The following is a 14,692-nucleotide window of genomic DNA, read 5'->3' on the forward strand; positions in this document are numbered from 1 at the left end:
AAATGTCACTCTTAACATATGCGTCAAGAGCAAATATTCAAACGGCGAATAACAGCAATGTATTCGTTGGCATATTTATTAATAATTTTTTACATGATTAATGGGTAAAACCAGGGTAAAACTTACCACAGCAAAATTGGACGGGTTGTCGGTAACTTGTTTAGTGTATTTTTTTACAGTTCAGAGAGCCATAGATACAGTACAATACAAATACTTATTATTGCACACCTCAATAAAAACAATACAGAAAGAAAACAGCAACAGAACTAGATACACTGAAATAAAATAAAATAAACTTCGGTATGGTACCTATTTAAGCATTGAAAAACTTGAAAAATAAAATAAAGATTATACAAATGTAGGTTAATGTCTCTTTAACAATCGAAATATAGGAAATTAATGTTTCAAAACATCCGCCATGTTGAAAATAAGTATTCTAAAGCAATTAGAAAACTTATAATTGTACCTAATAACATCAATTTGAAATTGTGCTCGAAGTTAAGTTTGGAATAAACATGAAATAAAACTATGAAAACGGATTATATCGCGTATATTGAATTTATAATACATCCCGACGTTTCGAACTCTTTACAGCGTTCGTGGTCAACGGGTGACCCACGTTTTCATAGTTTTATTTCATGAGTAACTATCGCGGTAACCGAAGACAATATTTGGAATAAACAATTTTATTTTTGGTGTTTCCATACCTACTAAATAATTACTTTAGGTAGACGTGCTACGTACTTAATATACCTATATTTAATTTATCGTGATCAACGTCTTTATTGGTTCCACTCTTCTACTGCTAGCCTGCGGAAACGCTTTGGGAATTCAGCGACCTTGAAGCGTAGTACGCTGATTTAAATCGCAGAATGCTGGACAGAATCGCAGCTCTTGGTATTGAAAACCTCGGCACACCACGGGACGCTTACCTAGCTCACGGCGAACATAACCCACTATAGGGTATTTGACAACATTAAAAATATATAACTAATTGCTGTCATCCTGAAAGATAATAAACTAATAAAGTATATTTCATTATATTTGGATGTAAATTATGTTTATTTTTTTGAAATTTCATCAGGGACGTGAACGCTCTGTGATTGGTCAACGCTCGGATGACGTCACACGCGGGTAAACATTGTTGATTGTCTTGAGTGTTTTAACTGTTTTATTTGTATTTAGTTAATTTTAGTTATTGTTTCACAGTATTCTGATATATTCCGATTTATCAGTATATCTAGTGGCACAATATTCATAAAAATCTCAAAATGGAGCCGAAATATGTGAAAGCTGATAGCGCCAACCTACCAGACTTAGACGCATTAATGGTTGCACTTTTCTTTAAAGATAATCCGGATTACTATGTTGCGGAACTTAGAAATGTAAAAACAGCTGTGTGAGTATACGTAGAAAATGTTTATTTACGAACATTTCGATTTCGATGATACGTAAAATGACAATTTAGGTTATTTTATGTGCCTATATTATAGTCTTCATAATTTTTACTTTGTTTCACAGGTCTGCAAGGGAGTCCTACGGAGATGATGCCATCGGCTATGTACAACTTCATCGGGAGCGTGGTGTTTGTACTATTAAATGTAAAATGTGTCCAGAAACTAAAGTAAGGTCCAAAGCTTACAATGTGACAATGGTTATAAACGAAAATGAGTGCAAAATTATACGCTGTCAATGCCACGATTGTACTGCTTCAGCAGGTGGATGCAAGCACGCAGTTGCTTTTTTAATGTGGGTTCATCGTCGCTCCGAAGAACCTGCATGCACTTCCATCGAGTGTTACTGGACGAAACCTGCTTTATCTAGAGTCAGGACTACCCTAAAGTACATTACTGTGCAGCAGATGGCTAAAAAAGAGGTACCACATAGACCAAGTTCTTCGGAACTTTATACCGAATTTATAGTGGAAGCTAAAAAGCGAAAAATTGAAAATTGTGAACTGCTAAAATATCAGGATGATTTTACCCATACTGGCGTGATGTGCAATATTCATTGCACTGCCTTTTTATGGATCTACCTCCACAAATTAAACAGGATGTTGACCAAGTTATTGAATAATTGAAGTATACATTCACTGAAGCTGCAATTAATACCATTGAGGAAGCAACAAGGAGCCAGAACAAGAACAGCATGTGGTACGAAATGAGGTATGGTCGTATCACAGCCTCCAAGGCCCATGAGGTTAGTGTGTGCCAAACACCAGATGGCTCTTTAGTAGCTGCTATAATGGGTGCAAAAATCCCAGATACACCTGCTATGAAAAGGGGGAGGAAATTGGAACACTCCGTCCAAAAGACAGTAAGCAATAAATTGAAAAGAAAAATTACTTCTTGTGGGTTCTATGTGTGACAAGAATACCCAATGATTGGAGCGTCTCCCGATGGTGTAATGAAAGATGCCATAATTGAAATCAAATGCCCAACAAAGGCAAAGTTGAAGGGGAAATATTTAAAAAATGGTTTGATAACAGAAAAATGCAAGGCACAGGTGCACATGCAAATGTATGCAACTGGTATTAAGAAATGTTATTTCTGTGTCGCAGACAGCAATTTTGAAACAACGAAAAATGTTGAAATCATTGAAGTCACAGATAGTGACTATATTCATAACTTAATACAGAAACTTGTTATTTTCTGGAAAACGAATATATATCCTGTTTTGTATCGAAGCACCAATATATAAATATGAAATCGTTGATCGGGTCCCCACTTTCCTGAATGAAAGTTAAGGGAGGCGATGGCTGAGATACGCTTCATATCTACTTGTGAACGTGAACGGGCGCTGTTTGTGGAGACTGGTCGGTTTAAGCTAACATGTGCTATTATATTTAGTAACTTTATTTATTGAGTATAATTAGTAATAATTACAGTGAGACGCCTCATTCGCTTCTTGTATGTTTCTTTTCTCTTATTGAATGTGTTAATTATACAGGATTTTGACTCTTGGAGACCCTATACATCTCTAAGGATAATTTGATAAACTAGGTAAACCCTCCAGTGAATGAACACCCCCCAGTGAATGAACAAATTCACGTTTTTTGTCTAAAATAAGAAATATAGCAATTTCTACCACTTGTCGTATTTTTTTCCTATAAACAACTTTATTTCCTATGCAATGGCAACCCATGATAAATTTATTTTCGCATCACCTATTCGAAAAGAGGCTTTTTCTTACCCGCTAGGAGGGATCAAAGTAGCACTTTTCTTCCCTGCTAGGGGGGGTCAAAGTAGCACTCTACTGTTCTAGGTCATGATTTTTTTTCTTTTTTGTATGCAATATTTTTAGGTTAAAATAATATTTTGGAACATAACAATTTCCTCATAGGTGATTTGAAAAACAGTATGTGTCACATGGTAGCAAAATTATTTCCACCTTGGGCGTTAACACTTGAATCCCTCACTACGCTCAGGATTCTGTTTTAGAATCCCTCGCTACGCTTAGGATTCAATTATAGAATCCTTCGCTTCGTTTAGGATTCAATATACGCCTTCGCCGTAAATATGTCATTTTGCTCCCTTGACACAATCTACTATTTTGACCAGTTTGAATGTGACTGGCGTTTGAAGTCGACGTGTTTTTGCTTTTGAAGTTTTATATGGAAAAATTAGATCCCAGATAAGAACAGTGTACGTTTGGAGCAACATATGAAGTGCTTATTTAATGTTTACCTGTACATAGTTTAGTTATTTGGATAAATTAGCAGTTAAACCTTCTATATATGCACACTTTGTCGGCGTATTAGGCGATTAAGTCTTTATTTTTTATAGTTCCATTACTGGCTTATCAAATGTTCTAAAACCAGTAAATGAACACAGTGTTCATTTACTGGTGTCGTCTAGATTTCATTCTTTTTCTAAATTTATATGTAAACAAAATGGCATTGAACTTATTTTTTGTGATTCTGCATAGAAAACGATTCTCATTCATTTAGCCAGTATTGGAACAAACCAAATTTCTATAGTCCATTTACTAGATTTTTCATGCTTATGTATGAACAGTACAAAATTTGGCTTGTTCATTTATTAGGTTTCTACTAATTCTATGTAGGAATAATGTAACCACGAACAACGCAATAAAAAGCCTATTATTTTAAGCATTATTTGCTGAACCTGACCTCTTTTCATCAAAATATGCACGGTGTTTCTTGTTTTAAAGATTGATTCTCTTTTTCTTATTAAAATGTAACAGATTTCTGTGTTATTGGTGAATTACCATAATTTTATTACATTCTGATATAATTAAAATCAATATGGAGGGGATAAAAAGATGTGAACGCTTTCGCTATACCTACTAAAGTAGAGCTGGAAACGGGTTTTGTCTTAAAAATGTCTTTTTAATGCTGATTGAAAAGTCCTAAATGATGTTCATTCACTGGGTTTTGCGGTGTTCATTCACTAGTTTTCATGTTCATTCATTAGGTTTTTGGGTACTTTTTGATAAATTATGCTATAGCACAAAAACTATGAAAGTAATAAAAAATCGCAGAAATTACTTTCTTAATTATTAAATGAGGATTGATTAAATTGCAATTAATTATTCCAATTATTAATGAATGCTGAGAAATATTTTTTCAAACTTGGATAATTGCTTAAGTGTTCATTCCCTGGAGGTCTTACCCTATATAATCTTATAGTTCTGACACTTAAGAGACATTTACAAATAAATAATTTTAGATTTTTATTTGCTTGTATGAAAATTCAATGTTGACGTGTAAAAGTGTTCTTGTAGCCTATTTGCTGAATAAATGTTGAAGTTTAAATTAAAAAAAAAACATTCTGATTGTTTTTGTTTTTATTTAAAAGTTAATAACATTATCTTATAAGCGAATCCTGCAAATTAATTAGACCACATGCAATAATAACGGCATGATCTAGTAGCCGAAGAGTATTAGTATTTATCACTGAATGTTGCTTTAACATATGGAATTCTCTTAATCGCCTTATTACTCTTTCAATATGAATTCGCAAATTATTTTAGTTACTTTTGATAGCTTTGCACCACCACTTACACTGGGTGGCCTTAATAGTTTAATACCCCTTTGATGAAGTATCTGTTCCAAATGTTTGAAGCCTCTGTCAGCTAAGATAACAGTTCCCGGCTGTAATCCATCTAAAAAGTTACAGTTTTCTACTATAGCAATATCACTTGTTCTTCCCCCGAACCCTTGAGAAATGTAGTTAACTAGCCCATTAGGTGTACAGGATATTAAGTACTTTGCAGTATTTCCCTTTTTGTACTCTGACCAGAATCTTGCCTGATAAAGAGACTTTGATGATTTTTGTATATCAATTTCTAGACGATCAATGATACAGCTTACGTTATAATAATTATGTCTAAACGTAATTGGAAGATTTTTCCTTATTAACCTATCATCTAATTGTACAATAAATGGTCTCAAACAACTACTTATTATAGGTACATTTTGTAAAAATATTTTACTAGCATAAGATAATGACATTCCAAAATTATCTTCTAGTTCAGAAAAGGTGGTATTTAATCTATATTTTTTCAAGCATAGCAAGATGTGTTCTACTTTTATACCTGTTATACAATAAAGGTTTCTTATAAATTAAACTCATAGTGATCTTGAGACACTGCAATTTCTCAATATTCTCATTGGTATCTGTAACATTAGTATCAGAATCACCCTTACCCGTACCCTTGATGATGATGTAGTTATAAATTGTGATGAGCGACCACTTTCAAAACAAGAAATATTACTGTCAGATTTTTCATCTTTGAGTAAAATATTTCTCTTAACTGTTTGTACAAAACCAGACTGTGATGGTCGACCACGGAGTGCTTTAATCTTAAAAGGTGAAGTTAATGTAGATGTTGTCGTAGTTTTAAATGGTGAGGTAGAAATACTTTTGTTTCGAAATTGTGTTTGGACGGCCTTACTCCTATGATGTATATTATTGCCTTTTAATTTTACTGGAACAGATTTTTCTACGGTTATGTTGCAGTTGGTGGTAGTTGCTTTTTCTTGAATTGTCGGTATTTCTTAAAAGACAAACAGCCAAAATTAATTACTTCATTCAAATACAAATACAGGCGACTGTGCACCTGTTGCAACTTTATATTTTCCTTTATAATTTATTTGTAGTTTTACAAGTAAAATAAATTATTAATTTTGCAATACAGAATATTTACTTATTTACAAATTGACTAATTATGACATTTGTAATAAATAATGAACATACCTTCTGGCTCAACGATAGTTTGTATCATATTATCATCTTTTTGTAAGCTTTCAGGATGGATTACAGTAGCACTTTGACTTTGCAGGCATTCTGTGATGACATCAGCTCTTTGCCTCTTAAGAAACGCTTGTCTGGAAAATCCAGGATCAGGCAGCCTTCTTTTATGGTCCTCTTGACAATAAAATTTGGATGGCAATGCTTCATCTGCCAAAAGTATCTTCTGACTGTATGTAGCCCATTTTGTACTTTATGTAGTTGATTGTATTTTTTTCCATCTGGAATGCAAATATATTATACATATAACAACATAAACTAAATATATATTATCTACAACAACATGAAATCCTACAGAATAGTATCTTCATACTGCACTTTAGTTTGAAAGAAAAAGTATGCTACTAACTACTAATGCTGAAAGAGCTATGTTATGAGGTTATGTGATGATCCTTCCGGCCGATTTCGACCATGGCGACCACTTCGACTCCTAGTAACTAGGAGCTAACTGTTACAGTTAGCACGGCGCTCGTGCGCCCGAATATGGCTGATGTAGCCGATCTTCGAGGCGAACCCCCGTGCACATTGAGAGCACGTGAGAACACCAGCCACATAATGGTAATGAATGGAAGCAGGCTGGCGGGCTTTCAGCTCGTCGCGTTTAGCATCGAGGTCAACTATGCGTTGCTCCTCGAAATCGCGGACTTTGTCCAGCACCAGCCTGCGCCACTCAGGACGCTGTGCTGCCAAAGCTTCCCACTGAGAGGGCTCGATGTTGCATCTTTTCATGTTTCGTTTCTGAACATCTTTGTATCGGAGGAGTTGTCCGTTAGGTTTCCGCTTACCATCCTCTAGTTCAGAAAAAAAGATGCGCTTCGCCAATCTCTCCCCCGCCATACGTAATACGTGACCGCACCACCGAAGCTGTCGACGCATTAGGTAAGCCTCTATTCCACCGACCTTGGCTCGTCGCAGAACTTCGGTATTTCGCACTCGGTCAGACCATCTGATGTTCATGATCTTACGTAAGCATTTGAGGTTATGTAGTAATACATTAAATACCTAGATCTTGTTTCGTTAAATACAACAAAATCCGCTGCTTTAACTACCATATTTATTTACAGTTAAATATTACTTACATCGAAGTGGTCTTCACACATAAAAATATTTGTATGCGCTAAAATGCTCTTTGGGTCTCTTCGCGCTAGTTTTAACCACATTTTTCTTTTTTTGGGATTCGTTGGAACGGAAACAAACAATTTGTCTGGATTTTTTATAGTCGTACTTGAACATTGCGGCACTATACACCATTTATATACCATTTTACAGTGAAATTACCCACCCTACCCTACCCTATTCTTAGTAATTCAGTGGTATTCAATGCACATAAACCATAAGATTTACTAAGGTCATTGACTGAGTCTACTCGCGTGTGACGTCACACGTGTCACGTGATTAGCCCCTTTGCAAAAACAGCGTTTAAGGCGCGTTCAAAATAAATAAACTTTAACATTTTTTTTTTTTTTAATATTTAATACAGTAAATTTCACGGAAATATCAATGTAGTGTAATTATTAAGTCATAAACAATAAATTAAAACCATTTTCAAAAATTAGTCAAATAGCCTATTATCAAATAATAGAATAGGCGAAATTTTATATGTACCAAATAATAAAAAGTGAAAATTAGAAGTCTAAATTTAAATCTATGTTAAAAATACACTACCTCAATATTTTGTAGTAATTGCACTACTATATAATTTAAGTTAAGTACATATGTAACTAGAGACTGATGGCCCCACAGTCAAACTCTTAATTGAGTTTTGCTATGATTATAGTAAAAATATTCTGTATTTTATTAAATAAATAATAAAAATAAAAAGACAAGAGCCGCTGGCCCCGAGCAGGTCCCTTTAAAATTAAGTAAATGATATGGAACATGGCCGATGGTGAGAGGTTCTCGAGTGACGCAGCGTGGGAAGGCCCCAGACTAGATGGACCGACGATCTAGTTAAAGTCGCGGGAAACCGTTGGTTGAGGGCAGCGAATGGCCGTTCGTTGTGGAGATCCTTGGGGGAGGCGTTTGTCCAGCGGTGGACGTCTTTCAGCTGAGATGATGATGATGATGATGATGGAACATTACTAACGTCTTTAACTCAACACTTGTGACATACTTAACACCTCCAACTTACACAGCTTACACATATATTTTAGACAAGTTAGTTGACACAATCCAATAAAAAGATGTAACTTGATAATAAACGATTTCTCATTCTTATTCTCATTCTAATTGCTAGCCAGGCTTTAGTTTTCGCAATAAAATATACAATTTTTTTTAAACGAGTGTATGATCCCTGTATAATTATTTAATTTCAAAAATCCAAACATTTAATTACCCTTCTTAGTTATTTACTTACTAGAAAAAAAACTTCTTAAATATTGAGATACTTCTTTTTCTGTTTATATTCGTGTTGTTAAGTAAAATTTTTGCGAGTTCCTATTTCTCTATCTTCTCTTTACGAGGCCATTTAGCAAAAAAAAAGTGTACCAATTTTTATCGGTTAATTTTATGTCTATCAACAAAAAAGAGTTAGCTATGTGTAGATTTTTTTTCTTAACAAAATGGTTCAGAGCATTATGCTCAGTCCGCAGTCCACCGCAGGCCAATTCTGATTGTCTGTGCTAGTGGCAGTGACAGGATGAGGCGCCTGTAACATTTGATTGACACAGCACTGTAGCGTAGCGTTGGTCTCAAGAATTAATTAGAATTGGATCTGATTTTCGATGCGATGCACACTAGTGGTTATATTTTTTCCCATGAAGCCGTATTGTTATACACTTATACGGTCCTATTAATTACTTTTATTTATAAAAGACATCAAATCAATGGACTAACCTTGTTTACGTCTATCGCTAAATCGTCGTTTTAGAAATCTGATAGTGTTCTGTGTCTCGTTATGTTCACAAACTGATTATAACTTCAAAATGTTGTTTACGAATCTTTGAACACCAGCTTGCGGTCCAATTTAACTCGATTTGATGTAAACCGTTCATAGTTGCTCGATGTTGCCGTTCACTTTAATTACTCCGCTTTGATTAGGCGTCAGATGTACTTTAGTGTTTCATAAAGAAGTAAAGTAACACGGGGTTGATCTGATCTAAACTTTTCAGGAACCGTTTAGCGTATTTTTATCTACCGTTTAAGTGTCGGTTAAAGTTATCTAAATTCCTTTAGCTAACAAGTCCCTATCTGTATTAGTCTAGCCTATCCCAAAACCCCCTCGTGAGGGAAAGCCTATACCCAGATTATCCAGTCACGAACAGTTTTTATTTAATATCCTGGATTTGCAAGCATCAAGCTATAGAGAACACTTAGGTGTCATTAGCTTAATAAATTAATATTAAACTAAGTAAGACACAATTCTAAAATAAAGGAAATTCACTCAATTCAAAAGCTTTAGTCAATTGGCTGATTAAATTTTTGATCAAAATCAAATGTTGATTCATCGAGTTAGATTTCATTAGCTTTGTTTGTATTTCGAGTTATTGCCACTTTGGAGTTAATAAACGACTTATCAGGCAATATTGTTTTAGATTATTGTTCGTATTTTAGAAATATTAATTGGATTCTAAGGCACTACGTAAATACTTTTGATATCTACCGTACATAGCGAGTTTCTCGATCGATATTTTTGCCTTCGACTGTATGTATTTAACTATGTTTGTACGGGTCAAACCTTGCAAGTTTTTGACCCACTTCTCGGTTTCCGATGAAGCTGAAAATTTGCATACATATGTAAGTCGGGTGACAAAATGCAATATTATGGTACCATCGAGCTGATCTGATGATGGTGACAAAAGGCAGCCATAGAAACTCTGTAATAAAACAACGCAACCTAATTATATTTGGGGTTGTTATATACAGGGTGACCTTAGCTATTGGACAAACTCTGAAATCCCACGTAGGGTTACTTCTTAGGAATGCTCTAACGTTAATATTTATTTTAATTAGAACAAAAGTAAAAAAAAAAAAAAATCAAACAAAAATTAATTCCAATGATCGACAACAAAAAGAAATATACTGTATTAATCATTGGCAGTATTTTTGACATCTTGTTCGAGTATGTGCGGCAATGATGACATTAGTCAAAAGTCAGAGTCGTATTAATGCCATAAATAAAAAAAGATAATCAATAAGGTCGAAGAAGGTTTCATACTATTTATTACCTCAGGAGAGTCAGGAGCTATTAACACATACAGGCTGTTCCAAAGTAAAAAATCGTAATTTGTTAATTTTTTCGTAACCGCCACACCGGTTGTTATGATACTTGGTATACTGATTCTAAATACCCTAATGCATATGTACATTTCGGCTTTGTCCAATGACTAAGACCACCTTGTATATAATTGTCTTAATTAGTATAGTTGCCTGTGTAAAAAAAAAGTACAGTCAACGATAAAAGCTTGTATCAAAAATTATTTTTTTGCCAAAAACTTATTCTAAATAACCTAGATACTAAGTATGCTAAGTAATTTATTTTGCAAATCGGCCATTCTTGTACATTATGTACTTACGCGGTCTAGTTAAAATCCGTGTATTTATATGAATAAGACATGTAAGGTGTTGATAGAACCGTAGACCCACTGAGACCGGGTCGGTACATAAAGTGGGTGGGTATTACTCAAATTGAACATATAAGGTCAAAATTATCGTCAATCACTGGTTCTTTACGACGCATATCAGGCTGTGTTCCGCATAAGCTACGTTATACCATATATAATTGTCTAATTAAACCGCACCTACTCTACTTGATTGAGCTGTGGGGCAGCGCAGCCAAAACCAAACTAACTCCCCTACAAATACTCCAAAATAAAATAATCAAAATTCTTTTTCACTATCACCGTCTAACACCTACCACGCGTATATATGCAGAAACTGGCCTAATGAACATTAAACAATTGTATATGTATAGTACCAGCATTCTTGTTAGGAAAATATTAAACAGCGCACTCCATACTAACTTAGCCTTTATAACGAAGAAGCAAATATCCAAACGCACTACTCGTCGTGCAAGTTTCATTGTGCTACCGAAGATAAGAACACAATTAGGGAAAAAAATGTTTACATATGAAGGTGCACAGCTTTATAATAAATTACCGTCTGATCTGAGAGGGACAGGCTCATTCAATGCGTTTAAAACTAAATTATCGCAATACATTTTAAACCACTACCCACCTTAAAAAAAAAAAAAAATGTGTGAGCGTGTACCTCTCGAGCTCGACTTTAATGCTACCGTAAATAGGATAACTTTTACTTATAACTCTGTTCTCGTGTAAGTGACTTGTATGTCTTTTATGAGAATAAATATCTTTAAACCTAAACCTATTTCTTCCTGATTGGCTCGGAAGCGCTGAAATGGAACACGCCCGAATCCGCGCCAATTATTAGTGGCTAATGTCGCACCGAACCGTTTCTGCCATGTCAGGAAAGGGCCTCAGATGACATTTAGTAATGACGATCCGAACCCGACCTGACCTCCGATCTGACCTGCCCGTGATCCAGCTTTAAGGGAGCACCCGACTGATTGCTATGTAAATTGGTTGTAGCCGACGAAATGGACACAACATTAAAATCTGAAACTGTTATTCATTAATACCAAAAGTCGATTTGTATTCGTTGACCTTTTGCAAACTGGAGGCTCATTTCAATGCCTATATAGTAATTGGGTATTTAATTTAGGTAATGGCCGAGTACAATAAAATAAATTGAAAGAGAAATTAAAAAGTATAAACGCAAACAAAATTCTATTAATGGCTTCTTTCTGTTGGTTCGTACTCTACCTGCACATGTTTTCTAACGAATTTCTTATCTTTAAAATGTCTAAGGAGTTTGTCAAAATATAAAGGTTTCATATGGACTGTCACTTTATCTGAGTTAATGCTGCAGCATTGCTGGTACAGCGCTGCAGCAGCAAGTAATACGATAAACTATAGTTTGTCAAAGGACTGTCTCATTTCAAACATAAACAGAGAGAATCATACTATCTTTGTCTTACACTAGCACCCAAAAGAAAAGGATGAGTAGGTATAGTTTGTAGGGTTCCGTACCCAAAGGGTAAAAATGGGACCCTATTACTAAGACTCCGCTGTCCGTCTGTCCGTCTGTCACCAGGCTGTATCTCATGAACCGTGATAGCTAGACAGTTGACATTTTCACAGATCATGTATTTCTGTTGCCTCTATAACAACAAATAGGTACTAAAAACAGAATAATATAAACATTTAAATGGGGCTCCTATACAACAAACGTGATTTTTTTTTCCTGTTTTTTTCCGTAATGGTACGGAACCCTTCGTGCGCGAGTCCGACTCGCACTTGGCCGGTTTTTTTTTGTTCTTATTTACTGCCAATTTGGTTTAACCAACTATACGTTGCATTGCTGTCGTTGCGTTGTCGGATTGCTGTCGCGATTAGAATTTTCAATCCGCGACACAGGAAAGGACTGCGACAATCACTATTTTCAAACTAGCTATTTCAATTAATTTAAAAATAAGATCTAATTTGAGTTCATTTTTCGCTCGTGTTTAAATTACATTTTTAATTTAATTTCAAAAACTTTTACCTATTACAAAGACATCTTCCAAGAACCTTTCCAGTCTCGTGATAACTTTTCTTTACAAAAGAAATTAGGTAATTTTAAAATTCCTAATAAGTACTACGTATTTGCGCTGTTGCCTGGGGGTAAATCTTAAGGCGCACCCACACCTATGTACATACAAACTTTTACAATACATATAAAAGGGCTTCTTTAAACATAGGCACATAGGCCTTTAGGCACATTACGTGCACTTCAGCTCGTTTGTGGTGCGCTTGCCGCGACCGCTACATGAAACCATATCATATCATATCATATCGTTTATTTTCATAATAGGATTTTACAATCTCTTTATGACGACCACCAACCATCCACCATCCATTTAACCATCGCGAGCACGGACTTCTGGCCGAAGGGCGTGGTTATTTCGGTACAGCGGGAATTCAATCTGCCGAATCCTACACCAAAACGGGTGACGCAGCAAAAAACTGTTTTGTCGCCAAAATGATTTTGAGTTTCTAAGATTATAATTATTTTGTGTATGTTATGCTGTAAGGTATGTATTCCCTATGGTTCATTGTAGCCTGTCAACAAATATGTTTGATATTGGTTGGCATATGTGCGAGAAAGTAATTAGGCTCCTGCCTCCCCGAACACCGCCAGTAGTGTGCAGATGATACGTTGTCATATTGTAATTTTTGTATATAATACGGAATGTGCTGTTAATGTTTTTGGTTCCCCTAAGCACTTCGTACAGATGCAATAAGAGAAAACATTTCTAAACCTTGGTCTGAAATCAAACTGTGTATAGAACCCAGCTCGAATTTCTTTTTAAGAGGGTATTCCCCCGACTTCTTGACGGTAGCCCGTGCTGTTTGCGCACTCAATACTAAAGTTAGCTGAGTAAATTCAATTCCCGGCCAGGGAACTTTGTACGTGAAAATACATTAGTTTCTAAACGAAATGAGCTGTCATTGAGCAGTCCAAATTAAAGATAATTCATTTTACGGTGACTGATGTTGGTGCTTAGTATTAAAGCTCTCATTCCGATGAATTTGATTTGGAGAATATATTAATTTAAATTGGGATAAAACTAAACATTTGCCAGCTCCTACTTTGGAGTTCAGGGTTCGTGAGTCAAATCAAGCTTCATTTTATCTTAAGTAGAACACTGGTAAAATATCTGCTTATCTACAAAAGTTGGCACCCATTTGGATTTCAGTTATTTTGTAGCCGAATTCGAAAATCGCCGTTGCGCTTAACAAATCTGACATGTGCGCGATTTAAATAAATTAAATGAATTAATATATTGTGTACTTTGTTGCTAGGTAATTATATGTCAAATCGAGCAAGTATCAAAAATCGAATACATATATCACTAGGTATATCAGCTTTGGAAAGCGCAATGACGTCAATGACGTAATGCAGTTGCAATTAAAACTAGACAGTGTAATTTAAACACAATTATATAAAAAAAGTGAAAAAAAAACAACAAACGGAAATCAATAATTAATTCCGCCATCAGTATCATATCAAATGATAATATCCATAAAACTTACCAAAATTGCGACTATAAACCAAAAAACTGTACTTAACATATTATTTTCCGCCGAGATAAACATCAAAATTATGGTTATTACGAGACCATCAAAATTCGTTCATTTCGAAGCGCTCTTTCGAATACCAATCACGACTTTAAAAATTAAATATAGAATCCAAAACAAAACACAAACGTCTAAAACAAGAAGTAACCAAGAACGAATAAAATAATGAAGGTAATCTCTAAGTTGATTTTGGTAGGAGTGGTGACAATTATCTTCGTCTCTGTCGCGTGTTGCCAAGACGACGCAAACGCGGCCACGACGGCTGCGACTACGAGAGGG

The 14,692-nt window shown here is 35.2% G+C and overlaps 1 pseudogene; it reads right to left on the reverse strand.

Annotated features, from left to right (window-relative positions):
• Positions 1-4,829: 4,829 nt before the first annotated feature.
• On the reverse strand, positions 4,830-7,112 carry LOC134747397 (uncharacterized; annotated as a pseudogene).
• Positions 7,113-14,692: the final 7,580 nt, after the last annotated feature.

This window comes from Cydia strobilella, chromosome 14 (genome assembly GCF_947568885.1).
Source record: "Cydia strobilella chromosome 14, ilCydStro3.1, whole genome shotgun sequence".
Taxonomy (NCBI): domain Eukaryota; kingdom Metazoa; phylum Arthropoda; class Insecta; order Lepidoptera; family Tortricidae; genus Cydia; species Cydia strobilella.